Source organism: Betta splendens, chromosome 14, assembly GCF_900634795.4.
Source record: "Betta splendens chromosome 14, fBetSpl5.4, whole genome shotgun sequence".
NCBI lineage: Eukaryota > Metazoa > Chordata > Actinopteri > Anabantiformes > Osphronemidae > Betta > Betta splendens.
Genome location: NC_040894.2, coordinates 16,908,853 through 16,924,753, shown reverse-complemented (window position 1 = coordinate 16,924,753; position 15,901 = coordinate 16,908,853). Strand labels below are relative to the sequence as shown.

General features: G+C 42.8%; 1 protein-coding gene across 9 annotated transcripts in view; it reads right to left on the bottom strand.

The window, feature by feature from the left end:
• Positions 1 to 15,901, bottom strand: part of amot (angiomotin) — a 162,924-nt gene that overhangs the window by 134,638 nt on the left and 12,385 nt on the right. The gene's annotated exons all lie outside the window — the stretch shown is intronic.

The following is a 15,901-nucleotide window of genomic DNA, read 5'->3' as shown; positions in this document are numbered from 1 at the left end:
ATTTTGACTAATTATTCTGTTTTATTTGGTTCCAAAGACATATATAGCTGAGTTTCATCTGCATAACAATGAAAATTTATAGAATGCTTCCTAATTATCTCATCTAGATGAGACCTGTATAGGCTGAACAGAATTGGACCAAGAACAGAACCCTGTGGTACTCCATACAGTGGTAGCAGTGCAAAGTAACTAGCGTTTTCACTGCAGTACCGGTGCAGCAGGTGCGTCGCTGACTGAACTAAAAAGAATCAGGACGCTAGTCTCGTTTTAACCACCAGGTGGCGCCTCCAATGCACTACAGCGTAACTGAGGTCTGACTGTTAATTTCTACCTGTAACACATATATATTACACCAAACCTGTTTTACTATTTTTAAGTAAATTAAGCTATTAAGTTTTTACTATTAAGTATCTGTTGTGTGCTCAAATGTGGGGAGTGTGAAGGGCAACAACTTGTTGATGGCTTAGTTTTCTGCTCACTGCAAAGTTATAATTTTTCTATGTGGTTTAGAATAGACCTGCGCAAGAGCAAAACGTTCTTGCTTTCATTCTCCTCAACTTTTTCAAGTCTTTAAACAGCAGGCGTCTCTTAAGAATATGTACACACCCACCACTCTGACATCTAATACAATATATTGACTTCACATAATTCCGTGATTATGGGTAGCCGTTGCGCATGGCCAAGTAAAGACGTAGAGCGCAGTCCATCTGCGACAACAGTCACTTACTTAGGTTTTAAACTTCCACAACTTTTTATTGAATGTTTTCCAGTAGTCGTAGATTTTACGTAAATAACCGTAATAATCATATGAATTTGTTTTACAGCAGATGTTTAAGTAGTAAGTAAAGATGTCTATGTAACTTTGAAAGGACGCCAGAGCTCAGCAGATCTACAGCGACACATTACAGCACCATGTTTGTTCCTACGCGTTTACTGTGTCTGCAGAACTGCGGTTTGACTTGTTTTGACTGCGCGTTTCATTGTAACTGAGTGGCCGAGATCAAACTTAATCAGCCCGTGTACGTTTTAACATTTTGTTTTCCTATTCATCCATTCAGCCACTTTCACCGGTGTTTTCGTTTCTCTTGCGATAAGCGGCAAACAGATTTTAATCAAAGCACTGCCTTACAAACCGATAAACCAGGCAAAAATATTAGTTTTTTACAAAAGACACAGAATTGGATTTAAGATGTTTTTTGTTTAGAGACAAACAGAAAACAAAAAAAGTTGTTCCCTCGTTACCTCTGCTTATAATTTGGTTGAGACATCAAACTCTTAAAAGTTACACAAACACATGACGTTTTTCGGAGTCATGTGTAACTAATACATAAATGTATGGATGTGCAAATGCAGGCTACAAGAGAAACGGAGGAGTGGCGCAAATGTACAGTCGTAGCACTTCAAAGCGACCACCTTTTTTACCGCAGTACGTGCGCGTCGCCAGCGCTCCACAGGTGCGTCCCCGACTAAGGATTTTTAATCCTGCAGCCAGCTGAAAAAAATCAGGGTGCTAGTCTCGTTTTAACCACCAGGTGGCGCAAAGATGTGAGGTCCGACTGTTCATTTCTATCTGTGTCTGCACATTAAGCACAAAAAACAATGTCATGGTATTGTATCATTAAATGTAGAGTAGTTGATTTTTAAATATTATAGATTATTATGCGTCTTTGCTCGCTAGTGTGGGCTAGTGTTTGTTGTCAATTGCCGAAGCTGCTGATGTTTTTAAACAGTTTTCAGGCCAGCCGAGAGACACAGTCCCTCCTCCAGCCAATCCAATAGAATAATATAAGTATAATAACATAAAATAGGAATCTATATTTATTCATCAATCTGTGTTATAAATGTATTTTATATGCATATTTGTACTCGTCTTCTGGTTTGTTGATCATGAGGAAAAAATACAAAACAAACTGGATTTGTTTCGTTTCGTCCTCTCTTTATATGAGCGACAAACGGAATTCAAGTGTTGTTGTTTATTCGACACAAGGCATGGAGTTGGATTTAAAGCTGATTGTTCGTTTTGAGGAAAAAGCAGAGAGCGAAAAACTAAGTCGTTCTCTCGTTATAGCAGCTTTTAAGGTTAACCAAATGCTTAAAATTTACTCCGACCGCAATGACCTATAGTTTGCTCTGACTCTGAATGAAAAGCCCGAATTACAGATAATGTGTCCAGGTAGAGCTTAACCAGAAATGTATGCATGTGATAATGCAGGCAACGAGAGAATCGGGGAAGTGGCGTCACCGTCTGAAGCAGACAGTGATGTGACGTTCCAACGATGGTGCTGAGGAGCCACTTATTCATAGGCAGATGACTAGGATTAAGTTGTCAATGCGCGCTAGTGTTTGTTGTCAACTGCTGAAGTTGCTGCTGTCCTTATACAGTATGTCCTGTAAATTTTTTCTCTATGGCGCGTCAGAACATCAGGACTCAGCAGATCAACAACGCATTAATGCAGCAGCTTGTTTGTTTTACATGTGCTTATTATGCACGATAAATGTTAACGTTTTTCACTGAATGAAAATGAAAATAACTCCTGCTCTGCAGCATAAACCACTTTGACCACTTTTAAGTTGGTCAAGTTAAACAGTCAAAACAGTAAGACATAGGCAATGTGCCCTTTAAACGGAAGCTGCATTATTATACTTCACCGTAATGACATTTACCACAATATCTGCAGAAAAACAATGTTTTATTACACAGGCAATACAGTGGATTTGGAAATCGCTCCGCGCGAGTTACGGCGTCTGATGTTGATTCAGTTGCAAAGCAAACACTACGTATTGGCACAGAGACATTAACATATTGTCTCCACATTAACATATTGTCTCCACTCGTTTAAAAGGTGTAAAATACTTTAGCTCCGAGACAAAGAAATAGCTCCATGGGAGATCGGGCAGCGTGATCAGCTGCACCTACGTAGGCTGTGGGACGCCAAAACTTTTTTTTTACACGCTCTTCTTAAGGTATTTTACACAAGTCTGGCAGACTACCACTGCTAATTTGTAGAGGATATTATACAATGAAAATAAATAAATTGTAATAAACTCTCTGTGGTATGCCAGCTGTTTATTTCGTTATTTCCTCTTTCATGTCCGTCTGGTGAATGAAAGTGAGCGGGGCCATCCACGTCCCAGAGCAGGGACACTGGGGGAAGGGGAAACACGCATCAACACGCAGGACAAAGATCTGCGTTTCTCTGCCCGCTACAGCCTCGGCTGCGTTGGGTTGTTAGTGTCCCTTTCGCCTCTACTATATGAAATGTGTTCCTGCGAAGTTGATCAGCCGCTTTCAGAATCAGAATCGTTTTTATTCCCCAGGTTTGAACAGGGCAAACATTATTTTTATTTTATTTTTTTAAATCACATACGGTTTGCACTGTACAACTTCTGCTTCCACCGGGATTCAAACCCGGGGTAAAAAATTGACACATCAAGGCTGTTAACAATAAACAAACCGTTACACGGAGGCGTTGTTACGTAGTCCTACATGGGCCTATATAATATAAGTCTAAGACAGCGTCATAAAGGCCAGTGTGGGGGCTGAGCGCCATCTATAGGCCAAATAGACGCAACACAGCTCCAACGCGCTAAAAACCCGGTGATACCGCGCTGAAAATGCAAACAGATTGCCGTAAAGGCTGACACATTGAAGTGCTACGACTGTAGCAAGAATTTGTTTTGACTGTGGGTGTCATTGTAAACGAATGAGTGGCTGAAATCAATTGGAGTTGGAATTGGAGTTAATATGTTTTTATTGTTTAGAGACAAACGGAAAACACAAAAAGTAGTTCTCTCGTTACCTCTGCTTAAAATTTGGTGGAGACATCAAACTCTTACACAAACACGTGACGTGTTTCGGGGTCATGTGTCCAGACAGAGAGTGACCAATACACAAATGTATGGATGTGCAAATGCAGGCTACGAGAGGAACGGAGGAGTGGGGCACTGTCAGGTTCTGGCTCTGTTTTCAGTTTTATTTTGAAGGTACTTTGTTGTTCAGCCATATCATCATGTTTTGGGTTCCAGTTTCCACTTCCTGTCTTTATTTTAGTAGTCCCGCGGTTTCTGTTTTCGGTTCCAGCTTTACTTCCGGTTTTCATTCACGCACCTGTATCCGATTCATCATTACTTACCAGGCCATTTAAGCACCACCTGTCACCGTTGTTATCCGCCAGATCGTTGTATGCTAGTCATCACCTTCCAGCGCTTAGTTATCCTGCCTGCATGCTCCGTGATCCTGTTTTGGTTTCTTGACTCTGGATTCTCGCCTGCTCCTGAACTGTACTGTCGCCTGGAAAACTCTAATGATACCGACCTGATTGCCCGACGCGGAGATAGCCTGCTCCTTAACGGTACTGTAAACCTTGTCCTTCTGTTACCGAGACTCTGCCTGCCCCTGGACCTGAATCAGCCTGCTCCACCTGTACCGTAATCTGTGATTTCCTGTGTATGACCCGGACCGTCTGTTATATCGAGAACTGAACTAAACCTTTGAACACTACTACCTGTCTGAGGTCTCTGTGCTGTGTATATGGGTCCTTTCTCTGCCGTTCCGTGACAGGCACTAGATGTAGCGAGAATTTGTTTTGACTGTGCGTGTCCTTGTAACTGAATGAGTGGCTGATGTGACTTATTCGGCCCATGTATGTTTCAACACTTTGATTTGCCATTCGCCCATCCATCCACCTTCACTGTTTTTCTCGTTTCTCTTGGTATGGGCAGCAAACAGATTTGAATAAAAGCACCGCCTTACAAAACAATAAAAATCTTATAAATTTTAAAAAATGTTTTTTAACAAAAACACACGGAATTGGATTTAAAACTGTTTTTTTCGTTTAGAGAAAAACAAAAAAAAAAGTCGTTCTCGCGTTACATCTGCTTTTAATTTTTAATCAAAGCTCATCCATGGATGGGTCGCGGGGCAGCAGTCTTAGCAGAGAGCTCCAGATTGCCGCTCGAATGAAACACGAGACCGAATGATATGTGATGTGTTTTGTACTCAGATAACTTTGAGCTGAGTTCGACCAAGCTTTTGTTTGTCTCATGTTTGCTCACAGTCACAAAGGCAAACTTCACATCCCTTTCACCTACTCCCTAGAGGCGACTAGACATGCTTTTGCTACTACTCTGCAAGAATAAACATATGTATTTATCGTAGCTTTCTAGTCTAATTTATTTGTAGCACTTCGACATTCGTTTAAAATATGAAGTGCATTTTAAATTGAAATTACTATTATTATTATTTGTTACCTTTATTGTAAACACTGTATTAATTGCACAATTTGGACTGGCAATGATTTGCGCTTCTTCCATAATAATCATGGATAATCAAGAAAGGAACTGCAGTTCATAAATGTAATTGAAGGACTGTTTGATAAAGATTTAGTGTTCTTCAACTGAACTGTCAGCCAAGGTAAGTGCATTATAAAATGAATGCGCCTCTCAGCGGGAAAGACGTCAACTCTATTCAGTTGCTCTTCAGTTGCTGATGCCAGTCTCCTCCCCAGTTCACACACCTAAAGTGTCTGAACGAATGAATGTGTTTCCAGATTGGCTGGCGATCCTGCACTGGTTGCTCTCAGTTACAGCAGCTGTTTGAACCAGGGAAAAGAGAGTTAGCCGTCCTTGTCGATGCCTTGACGATGTCTTATCGTCTGTAAATGATCTGAACAGTTTTTATTGTTTTACAAGGCGTAATATGACGCTTACATTTGATCGTTGCTCGTATTCTATTCATGGCAGTAGCTAAAAGAGAACAAGAACTAAATAAGTATGCTGTTAATTACAACGATCTTCTATCAATAAAATATAAAATGTTAAACCTCTGAGCCCTGGCTTTTATCTCTTCTTAAAGAGAAGAAGAAATAACAAATGTTGAATGTTCTCAAAAAATATAATATTGCCGCCCTCCGCGGCTCCCATGTTTTTTTTTTTCATTGAAAACGTGGGTGTTAGGGGTGGCCGACCCCTGGTCTAGATCATCCTTATTCACTTTTTTAAATTGTAGCAGCTTGTCTGCCACAAATCGAACGCTGCGTGCGGGAGGGCGCACTATTCAGCTTCTTATTTTCGGTTTTAAACCGCCATAATTTGCCATAACTTACTTACGTACATAACTATACTAAATACTATAATTGTCCGCCACAGGCGACCAGCGGTTCATAGTCTTGGGGATCCATGCACGAAATATTACAGCAATGTTATCTCGTGGGTCAAATGATAATGATGAGACGCTGTTTTTATCAATAATTAAAATTGAAAGAGTGCTACCACTGAGACTCGAACCCCCGACGAAAAGCTTTGCAAACACGCTTCTTAACCACTCGGCCACCTAAGACTTGAAAAGCGGCTGTTCTACGATATAAAACACTCCCTCACGCAGTGAGACAAGGTTCTGACGCGTCGAACACGAAAGAGAACCACAATGGGGGCTGACACTTTTAACTTCTGCCACTGTAGCTAATCCTTGTGCATGTTGAGGACCTATCATTAGTATGAATAAACTGGAATGTGTTCAACAAATAGGATTTAAACCATCCCAATGCTGTTCCTATAATTCTGATTCTATGTTCTAGTCTCTGTAATAGATGTTATGATCAATTGTATCAAATGCAGCACTAAGATCTAACAGAACAAGGACCAACAAGGAACAACAGAACTAGACCATTGTCCGAAGCTAATAGAAGATCATTAGTCACTCTAACCAGAGCTGTTTCTGTGCTATGATGTTTTTTAAATCCTGACTGAAAATCTTCGTACATGTTATTCCCACTCAGGTGGTCAGATAACAGCCACAATTTTTTCAAGAACCTTAGAAATAAAGGGTAAATTTGAAATTGGCCTATAGTTGGCTAGTTCTTCTGGGTCCAGAGTAGGTTTTTTTAAAAAAGGTTTGACCGCAGCCACCTTAAAAGCCTGTGGTACATACAGCCTAAATGTAAAGATTGGTTGATTTGATTTATTATGGATGAGCTGATTAAAGGTAGAACTTCTTTGAGTAATCTGGTTGGGATTGGGTCTAAAAGACAAGTGGGCGACTTGGAAAAGTTAATTATTGAAGTTAACTCCACATGAGTTATGGGGAAGAAGCTGTCTAGGTAAGACAGAGGACTTGATAAATTTAGAGTTAATGGATATATGATTGATGATTTCTGTCATTTGGAGGAAGTCGCTGCTGAATGTCTTTTTTAATGATGATATTCTGATTAGTAAAGTAATTCATAAAGTCATTGTTGCTGAGATTTAAGGAGATAGTAGGCTCAACACAGCTATGACTCTTAGTCAGCCTTGCTACAGTGCTGAAAAGAAACCGGGGGTTGTTTTTGTTTTCCTCAATTAAGAAGAAATAATATGTTTCCCTATCAGCACAATGTGCTTTTTTAAAATATTATTAGACTGTCCTTCCATACAATGCAGTTTAAATTTATTTTGTTGGAACGCCACTGCCTTTCTAGTTGCTTTAGGCTGCGGATCTCTGAGTTATACCATGGAGCTAACTTCCTCTGATTCACTGCCTTCTTCTTCAGAGGAGCCACTGTGTCTAACATTGTACGTAAAGAGGCTGCAACATCATCTACAAGATAGTCAACCTGTTCATAAGGATTAAGGTGACTGTTCTCCTCTGTGTAGCTACAAGACCAAAAGGCAAAAGATGATGGAATCATCTGCTTGAATCTGGCAACAGCGTTGTCAGATAAGTATATGGTATAGTAACATTTCTTTCCAGCTATTGTAAGGTCAATTATGCTAAATTCAAAGGTTAAGAAGAAATGGTCAGATAACAGTTGGGGAACCAGAGCACCTTGGCGAGAAGTGGGCTACTGGAACAAGAAAGAAATGGCTGAGATGCGAGAACAAGGCTCTGTTGGAATGCTACTACTCAAGTAACCCTAGTCAGAGGGGCTATATGCAAAGAATGTGCGGTGAATGGCAACGGAGAAACCCACATTCAAGGTTGACGGCGAAGCAACTAGTAGCTCAGTGTTCCAACATCCACAAACGGCAACTGCTATCACAATTTGAGATTGACGAGATACAACACAAATGCTACGGCAAGGGGGAGCCAGGACGCCAGGTCAGAGGGGAGATTTCACCATCTCCCCAACCGGAAATTGGGTACGAAGCCCCAGTAAGCACAGATACGCTGAGCGAGGCAGCGACTGACCTGAAAGATAAGATCATGGCGAGATTGAACAGGCAACCCCGAACCTCACTACAACGGCTAAGTGAAGTACCATCAGAAAGTCTCATGGAAGATGTGAATGCAGCATTGAGAGCGATCCCTACCACAACATTCACAGAAACCAATGAGCTAATATACGCTTCAGCATCAGTGATCCTAGAGATGCTTGGCTATAAGAGCAACCATGGGAGCCATGAGAAACAATACCCACCATGGAAACGAAGGTTGGAGGCAAAAATCAAGGCAGCTCAGAGGGAAGTGAGCCAAATGACAGAGGCCCAGAGAGGTGCAATGAAAAGACCGATGCCCAAGAGGTACAGTCAGATGCCCATACCTGAAGCACTCGAAACTGCCAAGCAAAGGCTACAAGCCTTGGCCAGCCGCCTAAAGAAATACACCAGAGATAACGAAGCCAGACGAATAAACCGGCTGTTCGCAACACAACCTGCGAAAGTGTACTCTCAATGGCAGGGTAATAACAACAGAGCAGACCCACCAAGGCTGGAAACTGAACAGTACTGGAAGGGTATATGGGAAAGGGAGGCATCATACAACAGTGATGCACAGTGGCTGGTGGATCTGAGGGAAGACCACAGCAACCTCCCTGAACAGAATCCAGTGACTATCACGGTGGCAGACATCCAACATAGAGTCTCAGGTATGAAAAACTGGACAGCACCTGGCCCTGACATGATCCACGCCTACTGGCTAAAGAAGCTCACTGCAATCCATGAGCGCCTGGCAGCACAAATGAACCAGCTGCTAAGGGATGGGACTCACCCTGAATGGCTAACCGAAGGGCGAACGATCCTGATAATGAAGGATCCCTCAAAGGGCACAGTCCCATCCAACATCTGAATAACCTGTCTCTCCACAACATGGAAGCTCATGTCAGGCATCATCGCAGCTAAGATAAGTGGGCACATGAGTCAATACATGAGCGAAGCACAGAAGGGCATTGGTAAGGATACCAGAGGAGCCAAACACCAACTCCTGGTAGACAGAACAGTCGCCCAAGACTGCAGAATGCGACACACCAACCCTGTGCACAGCCTGGATCGACTACAAGAAAGCCTATGACTCAATGCCACACACATGGATCACTGAATGCTTGGAGCTGTACAACATCAACAGAACTCTAAGGGCCTTCATTGCAAACTCGATGAGGTTGTGGAGAACCACCCTTGAAGCCAATGGGAAGCCACTTGCCCAAGTATCCATCAAATGTGGCATATACCAAGGAGATGCACTGTCCCCACTGCTGTTCTGCATAGGTCTGAACCCCCTCAGCCAAATAATAAACAAGACTGGCTATGGATACCGACTCCGGAACGGGGCCACCATAAGTCACCTCCTCTACATGGATGACATCAAGCTGTACGCCAAGAGTGAGCGAGACATCGACTCGCTGATCCACACCACCAGGATCTACAGCTCGGACATCGGGATGTCATTCGGACTCGAGAAATGTGGGAGGATGGTGACAAAGAGAGGCAAGGTAATCCACACAGAAGGGGTCTCACTCCCAGAAGGAACAATAGCAGACATTGAGGACAATTACAAGTACCTTGGAATACCACAGGCGAACAGCAACCTTGAACAGGCAACAAGGAATGCGGCAACAGCCAAATACCTCCAACGAGTAAGGCAAGTCCTAAGAAGCCAGCTCAATGGCAAGAACAAATCCCGGGCAATAAACAGCTACGCTCTGCCAGTGATCAGATACCCTGCGGGAATAATAAGGTGGCCAAAGGAAGAGATACAGACCACAGATGTTAAGACACGAAAGCTCCTCACCATGCATGGAGGGTTCCACCCCAAATCCAGCACCCTGAGACTGTACGCTAGCCGCAAGGAAGGAGGCCGAGGACTAGTGAGCGTGAGAGCCACTATCCAGGATGAAACATCCAACATCCATAAGTACATCAAGGATAAGGCCCCAACAGATGACGTGCTGAGTGAATGTCTCAGGAGGAGTGGAGAACAGAGGATGAGATGCTGGAAGAGGGACCATCATGGGAGGACAAGCCCTTGCACGGGATGTACCACCGGAACATAACTGAAGTGGCTGATCTCAACAAATCCTACCAATGGCTTGAAAGGGCTGGGCTGAAAGACAGCACAGAGGCACTCATCCTGGCTGCACAGGAGCAGGCCCTGAGCACCAGAGCCATAGAGGCCCAGATCTACCACACCAGACAAGACCCAAGGTGTAGACTGTGCAAAGAGGCCCCAGAGACGGTCCAGCACATAACTGCAGGGTGTAAGATGCTGGCAGGCAAAGCATACATGGAACGCCATAACCAAGTGGCTGGCATAGTATACAGGAACATCTGCGCGGAGTATGGACTGGAAACCCCAAGGTCAAAGTGGGAAACACCTCCCAAGGTGGTAGAGAACGAGCGAGCCAAGATCCTGTGGGACTTCCAGATCCAGACTGACAGAATGGTAATGGCGAACCAACCAGACATTGTGGTGGTGGATAAAGAGCAGAGGAAAGCCGTAGTGGTGGATGTGGCAATACCAAGCGATGGCAACATCAGGAAAAAGGAACATGAGAAACTAGAGAAATACCAAGGGCTCAGAGAAGAACTGGAGAAGGCTTGGAAGGTGAAGGTCACAGTGGTGCCTGTGGTGATCGGAGCACTAGGGGCTGTGACCCCCAAACTGGAGGAGTGGCTACGACAGATCCCTGGAAAAACATCCGAAATCTCAGTCCAGAAAAGTGCAGTCATAGGAACAGCAAGGATACTGCGCAGAACCCTCAAGCTCCCTGGCCTCTGGTAGAGGACCCGAGCTTGGAAAGTGGATGAGACCACCCGCGGAGGGTGAGAATAGAGTGTGTATGTACCCTCACGATACATTTGGGCCTGCCTAGTCATTCCAGCCTCCTACAGCTCAGCCCATCTCTTCACCCAAATTTCCAAAACATATGGCCGAAGAAGACACCGCTCGAGTTCAAATCAGGGAGGCTGTTCCTCCCAATCAAGCCTCTCCAGTTATCACTGTTGCTGCCCATGTGGGTGTTGAAATCTCCCAGAAGACCGATGGGGTCCCCAGTTGGAGCGCTTTCAAACACTCCCTCCAGAGACACAAATGACAGTGAGTGACCTATCCCCCACCCGAAAGTTTAGGGAAGCGACCCTCTCATCTACCGGGGAAAACTCCAACACATGGCGGATAGATACTGATACAGCATAGAAGAGGGTCCAGCCCCTCTCAAGGAGTTGGGTTCCAGAGCCCAGGCTGTGTGTGGAGGTGAGCCCTACTATTTCTAGCCGGAACTACTCAACCTCCTGCACAAGCTTAGGTTCCTTGCCCCCATTGACAAAACATTCTATGTCCTGATAGCCAGATTGTTTATCCAGGGATTGGGTCGCCGAGGCTCCCACCTTCGACTGCTGCCCAATCCACTATGCACCAGCTCCTCCTGAGGGTGGGTCCACCTGAGGCCGGTCCCACGTCGGTCCTTCGGCTGTGCCCAACCGGGCCCAGTGAGAATAGGCCGGGCCACCATGCGATCACATGCAAACCCCGGGCCTGGCTCCAGGGTGGGGCCGGCTGTACCATGCCGGGCAACGTCTCAATCCTTGTTGTTATTCTTTTCATAGGGGATTTGTGAACCGCTCTTAGTTTGACCCATCACCCAGGACCTGTTTGCCTTGGGAGACCCTACCAGGGGCATTTAAACCTTGACAACATAGCTTCCGGGGTCATTCAGGCACACAAACTCCTCCACCATGATGAGGTGGCGGTTCAAGGTGGATTGTCCCTTTATTCTTAAATATTGCCCGAAATAGGCCCATGCTAAGGACTTTTCATGACTCTATGCTAGCCCACAAATGCGTTGCGTGTGCTAAAGCAGGTGGCGCTACATGTTACTGGTTATTGTTAGATGCATGTGAAAGACATTTCACGCTGTAACCCACACTGCTATTCAATTTGATATTAGTCTGTATTCCTTCATATTTAGGGCATTTGTTTATGAATAAATCCACAAGGTCCTTGGGGTTCGATGACTTTTGTTGTTAATTGGTGCTGTACAAATAAATCTATTTTATCTGAATTACATTGAATACAGCTCCATCATCTGGATAGGAAATATGTAAATGGGCCAAATTCCAGTTTTAAGCCTGAGAAGACACTGTTTCAGGTGTTGCGTTACTTGTGGATAGCACAGAAACATGAGGTTATATTATATTATAATATATTATATTAAAAAGATAACTAAAAATTAACACTACATGCAGTAATGTAAATCAAATTGCTTTCCACCATGCTTACCAACCCTGAGTAGTTCAGAGTGCTCACCTGCTCGTTTGCTTGGTGGGAAAGTGGGAAAACACTTTCAACTGTCATTGTGCAGAACATTCATGCTTCAAAGAAGAGTCATCATATCCAAGCAGCTCATGCCTCAACCTGTCCTGAGCTGATTATTAAACCTTGTACTATTCTATGCTATGCCTGTTTGCCTGTTTGCTTTTCTATGAGGTAAACCGTCTTATGTGAAACAGGCCCAACAGGCTCCGTTCTCACCCCCTGAAAAAAAGCAATATTGGGAAAGTTCGAAGTTCACATTACACATTGTGTTAGTAATTTGTCATCTTAATCTTGCTTGTGTGAAAACAAAACACAAGCATTAGAAAGTATTTATACAAACACTAAACAAAGGGGTAAGGTTTTATATCTTTATAGTTTATCAACCATTCTATACTATAAAAACGTGCAGCTTTTTAACTAAAAGTGGGCTATTACTTTTCTTATTCATTTCTTTCATACTTTTCAAATGATTGAATTGTTTCAACTACTTTATATCCCACTAAAATTAATGGAAAGAACATTTCAAATCCATCTTATCTTATTTGTCTTTTTTCAGCTTTAATTATTTCAGCATACTTTAAGCCACAGAAACTATTTAAACTACAAAACCATCTTCAACTGTTCAACTATTAACCTGTTGTTCAGCTTTTTAATATCAATAATAGATTCTGCGTTATAATGGGTGTTTTTTGCATAGTTTTCAACTTTTCCATTAGTGTGTATTGTGTGAGCTACAGCTGAGTACATGATGTCACAGCTAGAGTGTGAGAGCATACATACATTTTTACCCGGTCATAGTCATACTTGTCTTCTTTCTAATGATGTGTTTGGTTAGGCCAACAGATCTAGTGCAGAGAGTTCCAGAATTACCACTGCACCAGTACGTAGTTACACCTGCTTTGGTGTAAGTGTCCATCATTTTCTGTGAGGAGGGGATTGGCTGACTGACGGTAAGCGTATCGCGTCACTTCCGGTTACTAAGGTTTGCTGCCGCTACATGTGTACGGCATTAATCTCCACTCTTTTCTAAATATTATAACCTTATAGTTGGTAGCGACTGCAAAGAGTCACAAAACAAGCTTGTAATACTCAAGCATCTTTACTATTCATTATACATCGTACGTTATATAGTGTTTTCTCTGCTAGTGTAGCAGCTAGCTTACGTTCCTGCTATGGCTTCCCCTGTTCCTCTCGCTCTCGCTCTGTTCGGTGTTCTGTGTGTTTTATGTTTAGCTTATCCTCTGCCTCCTTCAGGGATGGTAATGGTTTCTTTTATGAGTGTACTGTACGCTAGTTGTAGGTTTGGAGGCAAGGTTGTCAGACTTGGAGTCTCGGCATCGCATCTTAGAAAACAGGCTAGTTAGCCAGGGCCCTTTAGCCAGTGCGTAGCCTTTTAGCTTAGTTAAGTTTTTGCCTAGGGCCAGAGTGGGCCACATCAAGTCCTTTCTTAAGCTCCTGTCTAAAGATAAGGATATCCTTAACTGAATTCTCTGAACTTTTTATCTGACTTGGTCCTTGGCACAGATAAAGTTATTGTAGTGGGAGACTTGAATTTTGACAGTAATTGTCTCAGCACTGCTTTTAACTCATTATGGACACTATTGGTTTTACTCAGCATGTAAATGAACCCACTCATCGTTTTAACCATACCCTCGATCTTGTCCTGACATATGGGGTTGAAATTGATAATTTAATAGACCTACCCCAAAACCTGTTTTCTCACCATTTCTTATTACTTAGGCCCATTTCAAATCTACCCTTTATTTCTAAGATTCTTGAAAAAATTGTGGCTAAGCAATTATCTGACCACCTGGGTAGGAAAAACAATAATAATAATAATAAAACATTTTCAGTCAGGATTTAGAAAACATCATAGCACAGAACAGCTCTGGTTAGAGTCACTAATGATCTTCTCTTAGCTTCAGACAATGGTCTAGTTTCTGTCCTTGTCCTGTTAGATCTTAGTGCTCCATTCGATACAACTGATCATAACATCTATTACAGAGACTAGAACATAGAATCAGAATTAAAGAAACAGCATTGGGATGGTTTAAATCCTATTTGTTGAACAGATTCCAGTTTGTTTATGTTACTGAGAAATTCTCCACATGCACAAGGATTAGTTATGGAGTACCACAGGGATCTGTGCTTGGTCCAGTTCTCTTTAGCCTATATATGTCTCCTCTAGGTGAGATTATTAGGAAGCATTCTATTAATTTTCATTGTTATGCAGATGATACTCAACTATATATGTCATTGGAACCAAATGGAACAGATCAACTAGTCAAAATCCAAAGTTGTTTAAAACACATCAAATCCTGGATGTTCCAAAACTTCCTACAACTAAATTCAGATAGATTCAGATTTTTGGCCTAAAAAACGGCGAGAGACACTATAGAGTCAGATAGCCACCCTGGATGGCGTAACATTAGCTTCAGGTTCTACTGTGAGGAACCTTGGTGTCATCTTTGACCAGGGTCTCTCTTTTACATCATACAATAAACAAATCTCCAGAACCGCCTACTTCCATCTTAGAAATATAGCTAAAATCAGAAGCATCCTCTCTCAGAGCAATGCAGAGAAACCATGCATTTGTTACCTCTAGGCTGGACTACTGTAACTCCTCACTTAAAGCATGTCCTAACAGCTCTTAAAAAGCCTACAGCTTATTCAAAATGCTGAAGCCAGAGTTCTGATGGGACTTAGAAAGAGAGATCAGATTTCTCCTACATTAGTTTCTCTGCACTGTCTGCCTGTAGTGTAGTGTAGGATAGAATTGAAAATTCTCCTACTCATCTAAAAAGCACATAATGATAAAGCTCTTTCTCATCTTAAAGACCTCATAGTTCCTTATGCTCTCAGCAGAACACTTTGTTCTGAGAGCACTGGGCTAGTCTTTAAATGTAAAATGGGAGGCAGAGCCTGTGTGTTCCTGTGGAACCAGCTCCCTGTTCAGGTTCAAAAAGCTGACACACTCTCCACCTATAAGATCAGGCTTAAAACCTTCTTTTTTTCATAAAGCTCATAGTTAGAGATGGCTCAGGTCACTGGAAATGATTGTTAGTCACAGGAACCATCTCTTAGTTAAGCTGCAATAGACATAGACTGCTGGGGACTTAATTTATACACTGAGCTCCTGTTTCCTTCTATCTCTTCTATCCAATAACCTCCCATCATTGTTCCATGTTTAATAAACCTCATCTATTTCTCTCCAGTAGTAATGCTTCTCCCCCTCTCTCTCTCTCTCCACCACTCTGTCCTCACCTACAGGTGTCATTGAACTCAGAGCTATTTGTCTGTGATGGGCAGCTGCAGATCCAATCATCCTGACTGTGCCCTGTTTTTTCTTTTTGTGTTGCAGCGCTTTTTTCTCTGTCTATCCCCTCACCCCAATCGTTC